Genomic DNA, 21,171 nt, shown 5'->3' with positions numbered 1-21,171 from the left:
ATGTAATGTATGTACACAGTGACTACACCAGCAGAATAGTGAGTGCAGCTCTGGAGTATAATACAGCATGTAACTCAGGATCAGTAATGTACTGTATATACACAGTGACTGCACCAGCAGAATAGTGAGTGCAGCTCTGGAGTATGATACAGGATGTAACTCACGATCAGTAATGTAATGTATGTACACAGTGACTGCACCAGCAGAATAGTGAGTGAAGCTCTGGAGTATAATACAGGATGTAACTCAGGATCAGTACAGGATCAGTAATGTAATGTATGTACACAGTGACTGCACCAGCAGAATAGTGAGTGCAGCTCTGGAGTATAATACAGGGTGTAACTCAGAATCAGTAATGTAATGTATTTATACAGTGACTGCACCAGCAGAATAGTGAGTGCAGCTCTGGAGTATAATACAGGTTGTAACTCAGGATCAGTAATGTAATGTATGTACACAGTAACTGCACCAGCAGAATAGTGAGTGCAGCTCTGGAGTATAATACAGGATGTAACTCAGGATCAGTAATGTAATGTATGTACACAGTGACTGCACCAGCTGAATAGTGAGTGCAGCTCTGGAGTATAATACAGGGTGTAACTCAGAATCAGTAATGTAATGTATTTATACAGTGACTGCACCAGCAGAATAGTGAGTGCAGCTCTGGAGTATAATACAGATTGTAACTCAGGATCAGTAATGTAATGTATGTACACAGTGACTGCACCAGCAGAATAGTGAGTGCAGCTCTGGAGTATAATACAGGATATAACTCAGGATCAGTAATGTAATGTATGTACATTGTGACTGCACCAGCAGATTAGTGAGTGCAGCTCTGGAGTATAATACAGGATGTAACTCAGAATCAGTAATGTAATGTTTGTATACAGTGACTGCACCAGCAGAATAGTGAGTGCAGCTCTGGAGTATAATACAGGATGTAACTCAGGATCAGTACAGGATCATTAATGTAATGTATGTACACAGTGACTGCACCAGCAGAATAGTGATTGCAGCTCTGGAGTATAATACAGGGTGTAACTCAGAATCAGTAATGTAATGTATTTATACAGTGACTGCACCAGCAGAATAGTGAGTGCAGCTCTGGAGTATAATACAGGTTGTAACTCAGGATAACTAATGTAATGTATGTACACAGTGACTGCACCAGCAGAATAGTGAGTGCAGCTCTGGAGTATAATACAGGAGGTAACTCAGGATCAGTAATGTAATGTATGTACACAGTGACTGCACCAGCAGAATAGTGAGTGCAGCTCTGGAGTATAATACAGGATGTAACTCACGATCAGTAATGTAATGTGTGTACACAGTGACTGCACAAACAGAATAGTGAGTGCAGCTCTGGAGTATAATACAGAATGTAACTCAGGATCGGTAATGTAATGTATGTACACAGTGACTGCACCAGCAGAATAGTGAGTGCAGCTCTGGAGTATAATACAGGATGTAACTCAGAATCAGTAATGTAATATATGTATACAGTGACTGCACCAGCAGAATAGTGAGTGCAGCTCTGGAGTATAATACAGAATGTAACTCAGGATCAGTAATATAATGTATGCACACAGTGACTGCACCAGCAGAATAGTGAGTGCAGCTCTGGAGTATAATACAGGATGTAATTCAGGATCAGTAATGTAATGTATGTACACAGTGACTGCACCAGCAGAATAGTGAGTGCAGCTCTGGGGTATAATACAGAATGTAACTCAGGATCGGTAATGTAATGTATGTACACAGTGACTGCACCAGCAGAATAGTGAGTGCAGCTCTGGAGTATAATACAGGATGTAACTCATAATCAGTAATGTAATGTATGTATACAGTGACTGCACCAGCAGAATAGTGAGTGCAGCTCTGGAGTATAATACAGGATGTAACTCAGGATCAGTACAGGATCATTAATGTAATGTATGTACACAGTGACTGCACCAGCAGAATAGTGAGTGCAGCTCTGGAGTATAATACAGGATGTAATTCAGGATCAGTAATGTAATGTATGTACATTGTGACTGCACCAGCAGAATAGTGAGTGCAGCTCTGGAGTATAATACAGGATGTAACTCAGGATCAGTAATGTAATATATGTACACAGTGACTGCACCAGCAGAATAGTGAGTGCAGCTCTGGAGTATAATACAGGATGTAACTCAGGATCAGTACAGGATCAGTAATGTAATGTATGTACACAGTGACTGCACCAGCAGAATAGTGAGTGCAGCTCTGGACTATAATACAGGATGTAATTCAGGATCAGTAATGTAATGTATGTACACAGTGACTGCACCAGCAGAATAGTGAGTGCAGCTCTGGAGTATAATACAGGATGTAACTCATAATCAGTAATGTAATGTATGTATACAGTGACTGCACCAGCAGAATAGTGAGTGCAGCTCTGGAGTATAATACAGGATGTAACTCAGGATCAGTAATGTAATGTATGTACACAGTGACTGCACCAGCAGAATAGTGAGTGCAGCTCTGGAGTATAATACAGGATGTAACTCAGAATCAGTAATGTAATGTATGTATACAGTGACTGCACCAGCAGAATAGTGAGTGCAGCTCTGGAGTATAATACAGAATGTAACTCAGGATCGGTAATGTAATGTATGTACACAGTGACTGCACCAGCAGAATAGTGAGTGCAGCTCTGGAGTATAATACAGGATGTAACTCAGGATCAGTAATGTAATATATGTACACAGTGACTGCACCAGCAGAATAGTGAGTGCAGCTCTGGAGTATAATACAGGATGTAACTCAGAATCAGTAATGTAAAGTATGTATACAGTAACTGCACCAGCAGAATAGTGAGTGCAGATCTGGAGTATAATACAGGATGTAACTCAGAATCAGTAATGTAATGTATGTATACAGTAACTGCACCAGCAGAATAGTGAGTGCAGCTCTGGAGTATAATACAGAATGTAACTCAGGATCAGTAATGTACTGTATGTACACAGTGACTGCACCAGTAGAATAGTGAGTGCAGCTCTGGAGTATAATACAGGATGTAACTCAGAATCAGTAATGTAATGTATGTATACAGTAACTGCACCAGCAGAATAGTGAGTGCAGCTCTGGAGTATAATACAGAATGTAACTCAGGATCAGTAATATAATGTATGTACACAGTGACTACACCAGCAGAATAGTGAGTGCAGCTCTGGAGTATAATGCAGGATGTAATTCAGGATCAGTAATGTAATGTATGTACATTGTGACTGCACCAGCAGAATAGTGAGTGCAGCTGTGGAGTATAATACAGGATGTAACTCAGGATCAGTAATGTAATGTATGTACACAGTGACTGCACCAGCAGAATAGTGAGTGCAGCTCTGGAGTATAATACAGGATGTAACTCAGGATCAGTAATGTAATGTATGTACACAGTGACTGCACCAGCTGAATAGTGAGTGCAGCTCTGGAGTATAATTCAGGATGTAACTCAGAATCAGTACAGGATCAGTAGTGTAATGTATGTACACAGTGACTGCACCAGCAGAATAGTGAGTGCAGCGCTGGAGTATAATACAGGATGTAACTCAGAATCAGTAATGTAATGTATGTACACAGTGACTGCACCAGCAGAATAGTGAGTGCAGCTCTGGAGTATAATACAGGTTGTAACTCAGGATCAGTAATGTAATATATGTACACAGTGACTGCACCAGCAGAATAATGAGTGCAGCTCTGGAGTATAATACAGGATGTAACTCACGATCAGTAATGTAATGTATATACACAGTGACTGCACCAGCAGGATAGTGAGTGCAGCTCTGGAGTATAATACAGGATGTAACTCAGAATCAGTAATGTAATGTATGTACACAGTGACTGCACCAGCAGAATAGTGAGTGCAGCTCTGGAGTATAATACAGGATGTAACTCAGGATCATTAATGTAATGTATGTACACAGTGACTGCACCAGCAGAATAGTGAGTGCAGCTCTGGAGTATAATACAGGATGTAACTCAGGATCAGTAATGTAATGTATGTACAGAGTGAATTCACCAGCAGAATAGTGAGTGCAGCTCTGGAGTATAATACAGGATGTAACTCAGAATCAGTAATGTAATGTATGTACACAGTGACTGCACCTGCAGAATAGTGAGTGCAGCTCTGGAGTATAATACAGGATGTAACTCAGAATCAGTAATGTAATGTATGTATACAGTGACTGCACCAGCAGAATAGTGAGTGCAGCTCTGGAGTATAATACAGGATGTAACTCAGGATCAGTAATGTAATGTATGTACACAGTGACTGCACCAACAGAATAGTGAGTGCAGCTCTGGAGTATAATACAGGATGTAACTCAGGATCAGTACAGGATCATTAATGTAATGTATGTACACAGTGACTGCACCAGCAGAATAGTGAGTGCAGCTCTGGAGTATAATACAGGGTGTAACTCAGAATCAGTAATGTAATGTATTTTTACAGTGACTGCACCAGCAGAATAGTGAGTGCAGCTCTGGAGTATAATACAGGATGTAACTCAGGATCAGTAATGTAATGTATGTACACAGTGACTGCACCAGCAGAATAGTGAGTGCAGCTCTGGAGTATAATACAGGATGTAACTCAGAATCAGTAATGTAATGTATGTATACAGTAACTGCACCAGCAGAATAGTGAGTGCAGATCTGGAGTATAATACAGAATGTAACTCAGGATCAGTAATGTACTGTATGTACACAGTGACTGCACCAGCAGAATAGTGAGTGCAGCTCTGGAGTATAATACAGGATGTAACTCAGAATCAGTAATGTAATGTATGTATACAGTAACTGCACCAGCAGAATAGTGAGTGCAGCTCTGGAGTATAATACAGAATGTAACTCAGGATCAGTAATATAATGTATGTACACAGTGACTACACCAGCAGAATAGTGAGTGCAGCTCTGGAGTATAATGCAGGATGTAATTCAGGATCAGTAATGTAATGTATGTACATTGTGACTGCACCAGCAGAATAGTGAGTGCAGCTGTGGAGTATAATACAGGATGTAACTCAGGATCAGTAATGTAATGTATGTACACAGTGACTGCACCAGCAGAATAGTGAGTGCAGCTCTGGAGTATAATACAGGATGTAACTCAGGATCAGTAATGTAATGTATGTACACAGTGACTGCACCAGCTGAATAGTGAGTGCAGCTCTGGAGTATAATACAGGATGTAACTCAGAATCAGTACAGGATCAGTAATGTAATGTATGTACACAGTGACTGCACCAGCAGAATAGTGAGTGCAGCGCTGGGGTATAATACAGGATGTAATTCAGAATCAGTAATGTAAAGTATGTACACAGTGACTGCACCAGCAGAATAGTGAGTGCAGCTCTGGAGTATAATACAGGTTGTAACTCAGGATCAGTAATGTAATATATGTACACAGTGACTGCACCAGCAGAATAATGAGTGCAGCTCTGGAGTATAATACAGGATGTAACTAACGATCAGTAATGTAATGTATATACACAGTGACTGCACCAGCAGGATAGTGAGTGCAGCTCTGGAGTATAATACAGGATGTAACTCAGAATCAGTAATGTAATGTATGTACACAGTGACTGCACCAGCAGAATAGTGAGTGCAGCTCTGGAGTATAATACAGGATGTAACTCAGGATCAGTACAGGATCAGTAATGTAATGTATGTACACAGTGACTGCACCAGCAGAATAGTGAGTGCAGCTCTGGAGTATAATACAGGAGGTATCTCAGGATCAGTAATGTAATGTATGTACACAGTGACTGCACCAGCAGAATAGTGAGTGCAGCGCTGGAGTATAATACAGGAGGTAACTCACGATCAGTAATGTAATGTATGTACACAGTGACTGCACCAGCAGAATAGTGAGTGCAGCTCTGGAGTATAATGCAGGATGTAACTCAGGATCAGTAATGTACTGTATATACACAGTGACTACACCAGCAGAATAGTGAGTGCAGCTCTGGAGTATAATACAGGATGTAACTCACGATCAGTAATGTAATGTATGTACACAGTGACTGCACCAGCAGAATAGTGAGTGCAGCTCTGGAGTATAATACAGGATGTAACTCAGGATCAGTAATATAATATATGTACACAGTGACTGCACCAGCAGAATAGTGAGTGCAGCTCTGGAGTATAATACAGGATGTAACTCAGGATCAGTACAGGATCAGTAATGTAATGTATGTACACAGTTACTGCACCAGCAGAATAGTGAGTGCAGATCTGGAGTATAATACAGGATGTAACTCAGGATCAGTAATGTAATGTATGTACACAGTGACTGCACCAGCTGAATAGTGAGTGCAGCTCTGGAGTATAATACAGGGTGTAACTCAGAATCAGTAATGTAATGTATTTATACAGTGACTGCACCAGCAGAATAGTGAGTGCAGCTCTGGAGTATAATACAGATTGTAACTCAGGATCAGTAATGTAATGTATGTACACAGTAACTGCACCAGCAGAATAGTGAGTGCAGCTCTGGAGTATAATACAGGATGTAACTCAGGATCAGTAATGTAATGTATGTACACAGTGACTGCACCAGCTGAATAGTGAGTGCAGCTCTGGAGTATAATACAGGGTGTAACTCAGAATCAGTAATGTAATGTATTTATACAGTGACTGCACCAGCAGAATAGTGAGTGCAGCTCTGGAGTATAATACAGATTGTAACTCAGGATCAGTAATGTAATGTATGTACACAGTGACTGCACCAGCAGAATAGTGAGTGCAGCTCTGGAGTATAATACAGGATGTAACTCAGGATCAGTAATGTAATGTATGTACACAGTGACTGCACCAGCAGAATAGTGAGTGCAGCTCTGGAGTATAATACAGGATGTAACTCAGGATCAGTAATGTAATGTATGTACATTGTGACTGCACCAGCAGATTAGTGAGTGCAGCTCTGGAGTATAATACAGGATGTAACTCAGAATCAGTAATGTAATGTATGTATACAGTGACTGCACCAGCAGAATAGTGAGTGCAGCTCTGGAGTATAATACAGGATGTAACTCAGGATCAGTACAGGATCATTAATGTAATGTATGTACACAGTGACTGCACCAGCAGAATAGTGATTGCAGCTCTGGAGTATAATACAGGGTGTAACTCAGAATCAGTAATGTAATGTATTTATACAGTGACTGCACCAGCAGAATAGTGAGTGCAGCTCTGGAGTATAATACAGGTTGTAACTCAGGATCAGTAATGTAATGTATGTACACAGTGACTGCACCAGCAGAATAGTGAGTGCAGCTCTGGAGTATAATACAGGAGGTAACTCAGGATCAGTAATGTAATGTATGTACACAGTGACTGCACCAGCAGAATAGTGAGTGCAGCTCTGGAGTATAATACAGGATGTAACTCACGATCAGTAATGTAATGTATGTACATTGTGACTGCACCAGCAGAATAGTGAGTGCAGCTCTGGAGTATAATACAGGATGTAACTCAGGATCAGTAATGTAATGTATGTACACAGTGACTGCACAAGCAGAATAGTGAGTGCAGCTCTGGAGTATAATACAGAATGTAACTCAGGATCTGTAATGTAATGTATGTACACAGTGACTGCACCAGCAGAATAGTGAGTGCAGCTCTGGAGTATAATACAGGATGTAACTCAGAATCAGTAATGTAATATATGTATACAGTGACTGCACCAGCAGAATAGTGAGTGCAGCTTTGGATTATAATACAGAATGTAACTCAGGATCAGTAATATAATGTATGTACACAGTGACTGCACCAGCAGAATAGTGAGTGCAGCTCTGGAGTATAATACAGGATGTAATTCAGGATCAGTAATGTAATGTATGTACACAGTGACTGCACCAGCAGAATAGTGAGTGCAGCTGTGGAGTATAATACAGGATGTAACTCAGGATCAGTAATGTAATGTATGTACACAGTGACTGCACCAGCAGAATAGTGAGTGCAGCTCTGGAGTATAATGCAGGATGTAACTCAGGATCAGTAATGTAATGTATGTACACAGTGACAGCACCAGCAGAATAGTGAGTGCAGCTCTGGAGGATAATACAGGATGTAACTCAGGATCAGTAATGTAATGTATGTACACAGTGACTGCACCAGCAGAATAGTGAGTGCAGCTCTGGAGTATAATGCAGGATGTAACTCAGGATCAGTAATGTAATGTATGTACACAGTGACAGCACCAGCAGAATAGTGAGTGCAGCTCTGGAGGATAATACCGGATGTAACTCAGGATCAATAATGTAATGTATGTACACAGTGACTGCACCAGCAGAATAGTGAGTGCAGCTCTGTAGTATAATACAGGATGAAACTCAGAATCAGTAATGTAATGTATGTATACAGTGACTGCACCAGCAGAATAGTGAGTGCAGCTCTGGAGTATAATACAGAATGTAACTCAGGATCAGTAATGTAATGTATGTACATTGTGACTGCACCAGCAGAATAGTGAGTGCAGCTCTGGAGTATAATACAGGATGTAACTCAGGATCAGTAATGTAATGTATGTACACAGTGACTGCACCAGCAGAATAGTGAGTGCAGCTCTGGAGTATAATACAGAATGTAACTCAGGATCGGTAATGTAATGTATGTACACAGTGACTGCACCAGCAGAATAGTGAGTGCAGCTCTGGAGTATAATACAGGATGTAACTCAGAATCAGTAATGTAATGTATGTACACAGTGACTGCACCAGCAGAATAGTGAGTGCAGCTCTGGAGTATAATACAGAATGTAAATCAGGATCAGTAATATAATGTATGTACACAGTGACTGCACCAGCAGAATAGTGATTGCAGCTCTGGAGTATAATACAGGGTGTAACTCAGAATCAGTAATGTAATGTATTTATACAGTGACTGCACCAGCAGAATAGTGAGTGCAGCTCTGGAGTATAATACAGGTTGTAACTCAGGATCAGTAATGTAATGTATGTACACAGTGACTGCACCAGCAGAATAGTGAGTGCAGCTCTGGAGTATAATACAGGAGGTAACTCAGGATCAGTAATGTAATGTATGTACACAGTGACTGCACCAGCAGAATAGTGAGTGCAGCTCTGGAGTATAATACAGGATGTAACTCACGATCAGTAATGTAATGTATGTACATTGTGACTGCACCAGCAGAATAGTGAGTGCAGCTCTGGAGTATAATACAGGATGTAACTCAGGATCAGTAATGTAATGTATGTACACAGTGACTGCACAAGCAGAATAGTGAGTGCAGCTCTGGAGTATAATACAGAATGTAACTCAGGATCTGTAATGTAATGTATGTACACAGTGACTGCACCAGCAGAATAGTGAGTGCAGCTCTGGAGTATAATACAGGATGTAACTCAGAATCAGTAATGTAATATATGTATACAGTGACTGCACCAGCAGAATAGTGAGTGCAGCTTTGGATTATAATACAGAATGTAACTCAGGATCAGTAATATAATGTATGTACACAGTGACTGCACCAGCAGAATAGTGAGTGCAGCTCTGGAGTATAATACAGGATGTAATTCAGGATCAGTAATGTAATGTATGTACACAGTGACTGCACCAGCAGAATAGTGAGTGCAGCTGTGGAGTATAATACAGGATGTAACTCAGGATCAGTAATGTAATGTATGTACACAGTGACTGCACCAGCAGAATAGTGAGTGCAGCTCTGGAGTATAATGCAGGATGTAACTCAGGATCAGTAATGTAATGTATGTACACAGTGACAGCACCAGCAGAATAGTGAGTGCAGCTCTGGAGGATAATACAGGATGTAACTCAGGATCAGTAATGTAATGTATGTACACAGTGACTGCACCAGCAGAATAGTGAGTGCAGCTCTGGAGTATAATGCAGGATGTAACTCAGGATCAGTAATGTAATGTATGTACACAGTGACAGCACCAGCAGAATAGTGAGTGCAGCTCTGGAGGATAATACCGGATGTAACTCAGGATCAATAATGTAATGTATGTACACAGTGACTGCACCAGCAGAATAGTGAGTGCAGCTCTGTAGTATAATACAGGATGAAACTCAGAATCAGTAATGTAATGTATGTATACAGTGACTGCACCAGCAGAATAGTGAGTGCAGCTCTGGAGTATAATACAGAATGTAACTCAGGATCAGTAATATAATGTATGTACACAGTGACTGCACCAGCAGAATAGTGAGTGCAGCTCTGGAGTATAATACAGGATGTAACTCAGGATCAGTAATGTAATGTATGTACATTGTGACTGCACCAGCAGAATAGTGAGTGCAGCTCTGGAGTATAATACAGGATGTAACTCAGGATCAGTAATGTAATGTATGTACACAGTGACTGCACCAGCAGAATAGTGAGTGCAGCTCTGGAGTATAATACAGAATGTAACTCAGGATCGGTAATGTAATGTATGTACACAGTGACTGCACCAGCAGAATAGTGAGTGCAGCTCTGGAGTATAATACAGGATGTAACTCAGAATCAGTAATGTAATGTATGTACACAGTGACTGCACCAGCAGAATAGTGAGTGCAGCTCTGGAGTATAATACAGAATGTAAATCAGGATCAGTAATATAATGTATGTACACAGTGACTGCACCAGCAGAATAGTGAGTGCAGCTCTGGAGTATAATACAGGATGTAATTCAGGATCAGTAATGTAATGTATGTACATTGTGACTGCACCAGCAGAATAGTGAGTGCAGCTCTGGAGTATAATACAGGATGTAACTCAGGATCAGTAATGTAATGCATGTACACAGTGACTGCACCAGCAGAATAGTGAGTGCAGCTCTGGAGTATAATACAGAATGTAACTCAGGATCGGTAATGTAATGTATGTCCACAGTGACTGCACCAGCAGAATAGTGAGTGCAGCTCTGGAGTATAATACAGGATGTAACTCAGGATCAGTACAGGATCAGTAATGTAATGTATGTACACAGTGACTGCACCAGCAGAATAGTGAGTGCAGCTCTGGAGTATAATACAGGATGTAACTCAGGATCAGTAATGTAATGTATGTACACAGTGACTGCACCAGCAGAATAGTGAGTGCAGCTCTGGAGTATAATACAGAATGTAACTCAGGATCGGTAATGTAATGTATGTCCACAGTGACTGCACCAGCAGAATAGTGAGTGCAGCTCTGGAGTATAATACAGGATGTAACTCAGGATCAGTACAGGATCATAATGTAATGTATGTACACAGTGACTGCACCAGCTGAATAGTGAGTGCAGCTCTGGAGTATAATACAGGATGTAATTCAGGATCAGTAATGTAATGTATGTACACAGTGACTGCACCAGCAGAATAGTGAGTGCAGCTCTGGAGTATAATACAGGATGTAACTCAGGATCAGTAATGTAATGTATGTACACAGTGACTGCACCAGCAGAATAGTGAGTGCAGCTCTGGAGTATAATACAGGATGTAACTCAGGATCAGTAATGTAATGTATGTACACAGTGACTGCACCAGCAGAATAGTGAGTGCAGCTCTGGAGTATAATACAGGATGTAACTCAGGATCAGTAATGTAATGTATGTACACAGTGACTGCACCAGCAGAATAGTGAGTGCAGCTCTGGAGTATAATACAGGATGTAACCCAGGATCAGTACAGGATCAGTAATGTAATGTATGTACACAGTGACTGCACCAGCAGAATAGTGAGTGCAGCTCTGGAGTATAATACAGGATGTAACTCAGGATCAGTAATGTAATGTATGTACACAGTGACTGCACCAGCAGAATAGTGAGTGCAGCTCTGGAGTATAATACAGGATGTAACTCAGGATCAGTAATGTAATGTATGTACACAGTGACTGCACCAGCAGAATAGTGAGTGCAGCTCTGGAGTATAATACAGGATGTAACTCAGGATCAGTACAGGATCAGTAATGTAATGTATGTACACAGTGACTGCACCAGCAGAATAGTGAGTGCAGCTCTGGAGTATAATACAGGATGTAACTCAGGATCAGTAATGTAATGTATGTACACAGTGACTGCACCAGCAGAATAGTGAGTGCAGCTCTGGAGTATAATACAGGATGTAACTCAGGATCGGTACAGGATCAGTAATGTAATGTATGTACACAGTGACTGCACCAGCAGAATAGTGAGTGCAGCTCTGGAGTATAATACAGGAGGTAACTCAGGATCAGTAATGTAATGTATGTACACAGTGACTCCACCAGCAGAATAGTGAGTGCAGCTCTGGAGTATAATACAGGATGTAACTCAGGATCAGTAATGTAATGTATGTACACAGTGACTGCACCAGCAAAATAGTGAGTGCAGCTCTGGAGTATAATACAGGGTGTAACTCAGAATCAGTAATGTAATGTATTTATACAGTGACTGCACCAGCAGAATAGTGAGTGCAGCTCTGGAGTATAATACAGGTTGTAACTCAGGATCAGTAATGTAATGTATGTACACAGTGACTGCACCAGCAGAATAGTGAATGCAGCTCTGGAGTATAATACAGGATGTAATTCAGGATCAGTAATGTAATGTATGTACATTGTGACAGCACCTGCAGAATGGTGAGTGCAGCTCTGTAGTATAATACAGGATGTAACTCAGAATCAGTAATGTAATGTATGTATACAGTGACTGCACTAGCAGAATAGTGAGTGCAGCTCTGGAGTATAATACAGAATGTAACTCAGGATCAGTAATATAATGTATGTACACAGTGACTGCACCAGCAGAATAGTGAGTGCAGCTCTGGAGTATAATACAGGATGTAACTCAGGATCAGTAATGTAATGTATGTACATTGTGACTGTGTGTCACCCTACCTGGATGCCACAAGTGTAATTAAAGCTGTGTCTGAGAGCAGGGGGGAGGTTCTCTGGTTAGGGGAACATTAGCATGCAATGCCTCCTGTCTCAGGCCAGTAGGGGGAGCAGGCTGCCACTATAAAAGCTGGTACTGGGGACAGGGTTAGGGAGAACTGGATTGCCTGTCTCAGCTTTGAGACGTGTCCCAGAGTGGAGCAGGGACAGCAAGTTGATTGCACCTAAGAGGAAGTGTGGCAGTAGGAGAGAGCCACAAGCCAGAGACAAGAGGCAAAGAGAGCCTGTCTTGGCAGAGAAAAGACTTCATTTTACCAGACTTTGGTGTCTGAGGCTGGAAGGATTCCACATTCCCCAGCAGAGAACCAGTCCGCAGGGGACTGTATATTCCTTGGCCTAAGAAGCCTGGAGGCCCTGCCACAACCGAAGGGACCAGTAAAGCCGTACAAGGCTGGGAGCAGAAAGGAACCCACGTCGCAGGCCATACAGGCGAGAAAGCACGGAAAGCTCGGAAACGTGGGCTGTTATCCTATCAGGAGGAGATAGCCAGAAGGAGCGCAGAAAGCACGGTAGGCCTACACCCTCACCCTGACCAGGGCCAATTTCCCCGTTGCTCTCAGACATCCAGGTCCCCTCCTAGCTGGGACTGCTTGTGGGTCAGTTTACCTGTTCAAGTAAAGACCCTGGACTGCAACCTGTTGTCTGTGTGCTCCTTGCTCCTCCAGCACTATCATCACTGGGACTCTCACTACCATCACTCCCACCATCCACTATACTGCCCTGGGGCCGCACTCTTCCCGTGGGGAGTCACACTACCATAGCTGCACATCTCATCAGCCCCAGCGGTCTGCATGCAGCGGCGGTTCCTAATAACCGCAAATCCATGGGTGGCGTAGTCGGACATTATCAGCAGAACATAGCAGACTACCATTGGCCTGACCACTCTGAGCCACGGAACCGGGCAGCCACTACTACCCCCATCGTCTCCCTATTGCCCGGATCCGAGTGCCCCACGGCCCAGGGGGCGAGTCAGCTTTGGCGTAGTCGGCAGGATTTCGTGCCCGCAACCACCGGGTACTGCGTGCCTGAAAAAGACTTTTATAACTTACCTGTGGCAAAGTTTCCCGCCGTCCGGAGTCGTTTCCCGCCATCCGGAGCCGATTCCCGCCATCAGACGCCATCTTGGACCTTTTCCCGCCGTCTTCTGCCGTCTTCCCGCCATCTGCAGCTGTTTCCCGCCATCGGACGCCATCTCCAGGACGCCGCGCGGGAAGAAGAGGGGCGTGGACGTCAAAACCGCGCGAGATCCGAAGCTCCGCCCCACGCACCGACGCTGCGCAAGGTCCTGGAAGGGAGAGAGAGCGACGCTGACGTCATCGGAGTGCGACGCCAGGTCCTCGTCCATAGCAGCAGCGGAGCCGCGGCCTACAGAAGAGGATCGTCGGAAGGTAGGCCACGCTTGACTAGGGGGGAGGAAGATGTCGGACACAGAGGCGCCCACTACCACCAACGCAGCTGCAGCAGCGGTGATGCCCTTTTCCTTGCCCTACATCCCTGGAGCGGCCTGGCTGCCCAAATACTCAGGGGAGCCCCATGCCCTAACTGACTTCAAGGAAAGACTGTATAGTTTGTTCCAAGTTTACCCTCTGACAGAGGAACAGAAGGTCAGTATATTGACAGGGCAGTTAACTGGCGCAGCCCAAAGGGAGGTAAAATCATGGCCCATTGAAGAGAAAGGGACTGTGAAGGGTATTCTGGCCCGGCTGCGGGGTACCTTTGATACACGTACCTCCGCTGAAATTAAAATGAGGTTCTATGGATGTAAGCAGCGGGCACAGGACAGCATCAGAGACTATGCCCTAAATCTGCAGGAAGCCTTGAGGGCTATTCAACAAACTGACCCTGGCAGTGTGCAGGAAACCGATAAGCTGCTAACAGAGCAATTCATAGAGGGTCTGCTGTCCAGCGCCCACAGGGCCCAGCTGCGCCTCATGTTCTTCCAGAACCCCGACCTGACCTTTGCCCAATTTAAGGACAGGGCCATAAGGGTGCTCCGTGAATCTGCAACCAGTGGCGCTATAAACCCCCGGCGCCCTGCTATCACCTACCACCAGGAGGCGGCGCCCTCCTCTATGGACTCCGTGGAGGCTGATGCACAGGCCCTGAAGCAAGCCCCGTCGAAAGGCCTGCACCACCAAGTCCAGGAGCTGACCAGGAGCGTCGCGGCGTTGACCAGGACCGTCCAGGCGTTGCAAGTGGACCCGTCGAGACCCATCAAGCTGGCTTCAAGTCCGGAGGATGTCCCGTGGCGTCGACAGAGGAGGATCCCGTCGTTCCGAGGGAGGCCCACAGACCGCTACGCAGAGGATGGACAGCCCATTTGCCGTCGATGCAACCAGCCCGGACACATTTCCAGGTACTGTAATTTAAACGGGTCCAACCTGGGGCAGAGGGCCGACCCCCAGGCATAAGATCACCAGGCCCTTATAATTGGCGTGATAAGTACGTTGGGGGGCGCCCGGTTTTACCCGTGGTGCTGGACGGTATCCCCATGAGCGCCTTGCTGGATACTGGGTCGCAAGTAACCACAATCCCTTATGTACTTTTTAAGCAGTATTGGACTGATGCTGATATCACACGGTATCCAGACAGTAACTTGAGCATCATCGCCAGTAATGGCTTACCCGTGCCGCAGATGGGGTTCAAGGAGATGACCATTAAAATTGGTAAAGTTGAACTGCTGGCACAGGGAGTGATTATTGTGGACATTGACCGTCATGAAAGTCACCCTAAAATAACTGTGGGTACTAACATCATTGAAAATTGTCTTTCAGAAGTAATTGTAATTCTACAACAGGTGGCGGTGAATGCTAGTTCCAGCCAAAAGAGAGTCCTCAACAAGGAGATAAAAGCCCTGATGAGACGGCAGCAGGTAGAACTGTCTGGTGGTGAGATCGGTAGCGTAAGACTCAATGATCCATTCCCCATTTCCATGCCTCCCAAAAGTGAAATGATGATCTGGTGTCGGACTGCAATCGGGTTGAGAGGTAGAGACTACCAAGCCATGGTAGAACCCGTGTACTCAGACAGCAGGCCCACCATTTTGACAGCCCGGGGGGTGGTTGATGTCCGTCATGGGAGGGTGCCCGTCCGCATCCTCAACATTGGGGAGAGGGAAGTACACTTACCCAGGTACGCTACACTCGCCAAACTGTTTGTCGTCGAACACAAAGCTATCAGGGCCGTGGAACCCTTGCCTCCATCTCCTCAGGCGGAGGGTAATGGCTCCCAGAAACAAAAGGAGGACTGGTGCCAGAAACTCCACGTGGGTGCTGACTCCACTCCCCTGCACCAAAAACAAGGAGTCTACCGGGTGGTACGGGAGTACGAGAGAGTCTTTAGTAAGCACCCGCTAGACTTCGGCAGAGTAAAAGGGATAGAACACCACATCCCCACAGGGAGCCATCCACCAATAAAAGAGAGGCACAGACCTGTACCCCCTGCACATTATCAGAACGCCAAGGGTATGCTAAGGGAGATGAAAGAAGCTAGGGTCATTAGAGACAGCTGTAGCCCCTGGGCAGCCCCCTTGGTTCTGGTCAAAAAGAAAGACGGCACCATGAGAATGTGCGTGGACTACAGACAAATCAACCGTATCACTCACAAAGACGCATATCCGCTGCCTAGAATAGAAGAGTCTTTAGCCGCACTAAAATCTGCTAACTTCTTTTCTACTTTGGACCTTACTAGCGGGTACTGGCAGGTTCCTGTGGCAGAGGCTGACAAGGAGAAGACCGCCTTCACCACCCCGATGGGACTGAGCGAATTCAACTGTATGCCTTTCGGGCTCTGCAACGCACCAGGGACCTTCCAGCGGCTGATGGAATGCTGTCTAGGGCATCGAAACTTCGAGACGGTCCTCCTTTACCTGGACGACGTGATCGTCTATTCGAAGACCTACGAGGACCATCTCAAGCACCTGGCCGAGGTGTTCGAAGCCCTGGCAGGCTATGGCCTGAAGGTGAAACCATCGAAGTGCCACCTGCTGAAACCAAAGGTCCAGTACCTAGGGCACGTGGTAAGCGCGGAAGGAGTGGCCCCCGACCCTGACAAGGTCACGGCAATCAAGAGCTGGCCAAGCCCCTCGAACATCAAAGAGGTGAGACAGTTTCTCGGGTTGGTAGGCTACTACCGAAGGTTCATCCCCGGGTTCACCAAGATGGCAGCTCCTATGCAGGACCTCCTGATCGGACAGTCTAAGTCCAGGAGCCAAAAGCCGCCCTTCAAGTGGGATAAACCGGAAGAGGAGTCCTTCCGCCAGCTAAAGATGGCCCTCACTGGGGATGAGATCCTGGCCTACCCTGATTACGGCCAGCCTTTCATTCTCCACACAGATGCCAGTAATGTGGGACTGGGAGCCGTACTGTCCCAAAACCAACAGGGCAGAGAACGGGTGATCGCATACGCCAGCCGGAAGCTGAGGCCCACCGAGAGGAACCCGGAGAATTACAGCTCCTTCAAGCTAGAATTCTTGGCGGTGGTGTGGGCCGTGACTGAACGCTTCAAGCATTACCTGGCCTCCGCAAAGTTCACCGTGTACACGGACAACAACCCGTTGACACACCTGGACAATGCAAGACTGGGTGCCCTGGAACAGCGGTGGATGGCCCGTCTCTCCAATTATGACTTCGTGATCAAGTACCGGGCAGGCAAAACCAACGCCAACGCGGACGCCCTATCAAGAATGCCTCACTTACCTGAAGGTGACGAAAACCCAGAAGAGCTGGAAGAGGTAGAACTCCCCGCGTTTCACCGGTATGGAGCCGCTCAACACTCTCACCGCGTGAAGGAGGAGGATCTAACAACTGTGATGATGAATCCCCTACCTCACCACAGCTGGGCCGAGACCCAAGATAGTGACCCTGCAGTCCGCCTGGTGAAAGATCTGCTGACCCGGGAAGACGCCCGCCTAGATCCAGATGCCCCAGAGGAAGCCAAGCAGCTATGGAAGGAGAAGAGCAAGCTGTTCCTCTACGAAGGCAAGTTGTGCAGAAAGATTGTCAACCACCGGACGCACGAGCTGACCTGGCAAGTCGTGGTCCCAAGGCGAGATGCAGCTATGGTCCTGGGAGCTTACCATGACAGAGCGGGACACTTCGGTTGGAAGAAACTGGAGTTCCTACTAAGAGGAAGGTTCTTTTGGGTCGGCATGAGAGGAGCTGTGGAAAAATGGTGCAGAGACTGTGGCCTTTGTCACCTAAGGAGGAAGGACCGTACCAGCCAGAAGACACCCTTGAGGCCCATCGTCACCACGCAGCCTCTTGAGCTGGTAGCTCTGGACCATGTCAAATTGGCTCCCAGCCGGTCAGGATACATCTATGCCCTGACAATCGTGGACCACTATTCCCGTTTTCTAGTGGTGGTCCCGGTAAAGGACTTGACAGCCCAAACAGCGGCCAGAGCCTTCCAGCAATATTTCTGCCGTCCACACGGGTATCCGGAACAGGTCCTGACAGACCAGGGTCCAGCGTTCGAGGCTGAAATCTTCCAGGAGTTCTGTAACCTCTATGGCTGTAAGAAGATTCGGACAACGCCTTACCACCCCCAAACCAACGGGATGTGTGAGAAGATGAACAATATAGTCATTGATCTCCTGAAGACGTTGCCCCTGGAGGAACGCAGCCTGTGGCCAGAAAAACTGCCGGACCTGGTAGACATGTACAACAATATCCCGGTGAACGCTACAAACTGCACCCCGGCTTACCTGATGCGAGCTAGACCGGGTAAGCTGCCCGTAGACCTGGAGATGGGAGTCCTAATACCTGAGGACACCTCCCCGGATGCGGACTGGGATACGGAAAGGCAACTGCAGTACAAGAAGGTACAGGAGAGTGTGGAGAAGAGCCTGGCCCAGGTGAGAGAGAAGCAAGAAAGACTCTTCAATCAACACGCCCCTGCTAGTCCCCTAGAACCTGGTGAGCAAGTCCTAAAGCGGAAGAGAAGGCTACATAAGTTGGACGACCAGTGGGAAAGGGAACCCTACACCGTACTGCAGTCTGACCATGACAACCCAAAGGTGTGCGTAATCACCAAGGATGGAGGAGAAACCACTAGTGTCGTCTCCAGAGACCACCTCAAAAGGTGCCCCGAGCAACTCCGTAGTGCAGAAGAGGATCAGAGTGACCTTGAACCCGCAGAGGACAAGGAAGAAATGATCAGCACCGTTCTCGGAGAGTTCCCTCAGTCCTGGACTCGCATAAATGATGCCATAGTGGTACCTGTCCTGCATTTCCTGCAACCGGCACAGCAACAACCAACACCAGAGCCGGAAGGTGAAGAGGAGCAAGCGGTTCCAGAGGCAGAAGAGCCTGTTCCAGCAGCCCAGGAGAGTCAACCCTCTGCTGACAGTGAGCCTGCCATGCCTGCGGTAAGCCAAAGAACCCGCAGACAGCTGCCTGCCCTACCTGTACACCCAGCTGGTAGCTGTACCCCTAACGCTAGTGGGGAAAGCCAGGTTGGTCCACCACCAGACAGTGGGTTAAGGAGGTCAACCAGGAGCACAAAGGGGCAGATACCCGCTCGCTGGAGAATATAGTGTGCAATAAGATTGTAAATAACCCTGTTGCCAAATGTTAAATTGTTTGCCAAGTTACCTGCATGTTTATTGATAGTGTGTTTCAGTCTCTTGCAGCTACCGTAAGGACTCAAAGGTTATGGACTTTTTATAACCGGGACCTTGTATGGACTGCGTTCGGAGCCTAACCCAGGAATGAACTAAGACTGTAAAGGACTTGGGGTAGGACAGACCCCCACCTGGTTAAGGCTCCCGTTGTTTTTGGTGATATGGACACCCGGTCACAGGCCACACTGTGACCTTAAGAACTCAATTTGTGCGTCGTCTGTCTATTAATGTTTTATAGTTATGCATATTGTCTTTGTTTATTGTTTAGTCCCGGAGTACTAAATTTCACTAGGGGGGAATGTGTCACCCTACCTGGATGCCACAAGTGTAATTAAAGCTGTGTCTGAGAGCAGGGGGGAGGTTCTCTGGTCAGGGGAACATTAGCATGCAATGCCTCCTGTCTCAGGCCAGTAGGGGGAGCAGGCTGCCCCTATAAAAGCTGGTGCTGGGGGCAGGGTTAGAGAGAACCCAGATGACCTGTCTCAGGACTGAGACGTGTCTCAGCAGAGCAGGGACAGACAGTTGCACTGCACCTAAGAGGAAGTGTGGCAGGAGGAGAGCCACAAGCCAGAGACAAGAGGCAAAGAGAGTCTGTCTTGGCAGAGAAAAGACTTCATTTTACCAGACTTTGGTGTCTGAGGCTGGAAGGATTCCACATCCCCCAGCAGAGAACCAGTCCGCAAGGGACTGTATATTCCTTGGCCTAAGAAGCCTGGAGGCCCTGCCACAACCGAAGGGACCAGTAAAGCCGTACAAGGCTGGGAGCAGAAAGGAACCCACGTCGCAGGCCATACAGGCGAGAATACACGGAAAGCTCGGAAACGTGGGCTGTTACCCTATCAGGAGGAGATAGCCAGAAGGAGCGCAGAAAGCACGGTAGGCCTACACCCTCACCCTGACCAGGGCCAATTTCCCCGTTGCTCTCAGACATCCAGGTCCCCTCCTAGCTGGGACTGCTTGTGGGTCAGTTTACCTGTTCAAGTAAAGACCCTGGATTGCAACCTGTTGTCTGTTTGCTCCTTGCTCCTCCAGCACTATCATCACTGGGACTCTCACTACCATCACTCCCACCATCCACTATACTGCCCTGGGGCCGCACTCTTCCCGTGGGGAGTCACACTACCATAGCTGCACATCTCATCAGCCCCAGCGGTCTGCATGCAGCGGCGGTTCCTAATAACCGCAAATCCACGGGTGGCGTAGTCGGACATTATCAGCAGAACATAGCAGACTACCATTGGCCTGACCACCCTGAGCCACGGAACCGGGCAGCCACTACTACCCCCATCGTCTCCCTATTGCCCGGATCCGAGTGCCCCACGGCCCAGGGGGCGCGTCAACTGCACCAGCAGAATAGTGAGTGCAGCTCTGGAGTATAATACAGGATGTAACTCAGGATCAGTAATGTAATGTATGTACACAGTGACTGCACCAGCAGAATAGTGAGTGCAGCTCTGGAGTATAATACAGAATGTAACTCAGGATCGGTAATGTAATGTATGTACACAGTGACTGCACCAGCAGAATAGTGAGTGCAGCTCTGGAGTATAATACAGGATGTAACTCAGAATCAGTAATGTAATGTATGTACACAGTGACTGCACCAGCAGAATAGTGAGTGCAGCTCTGGAGTATAATACAGTATGTA

This window comes from Phyllobates terribilis, unplaced genomic scaffold, assembly GCF_046119375.1.
Source record: "Phyllobates terribilis strain yellow unplaced genomic scaffold, ASM4611937v1 Scaffold_207__1_contigs__length_3498100, whole genome shotgun sequence".
Taxonomy (NCBI): Eukaryota; Metazoa; Chordata; class Amphibia; order Anura; family Dendrobatidae; genus Phyllobates; species Phyllobates terribilis.
This window is presented reverse-complemented; position numbering follows the sequence as displayed.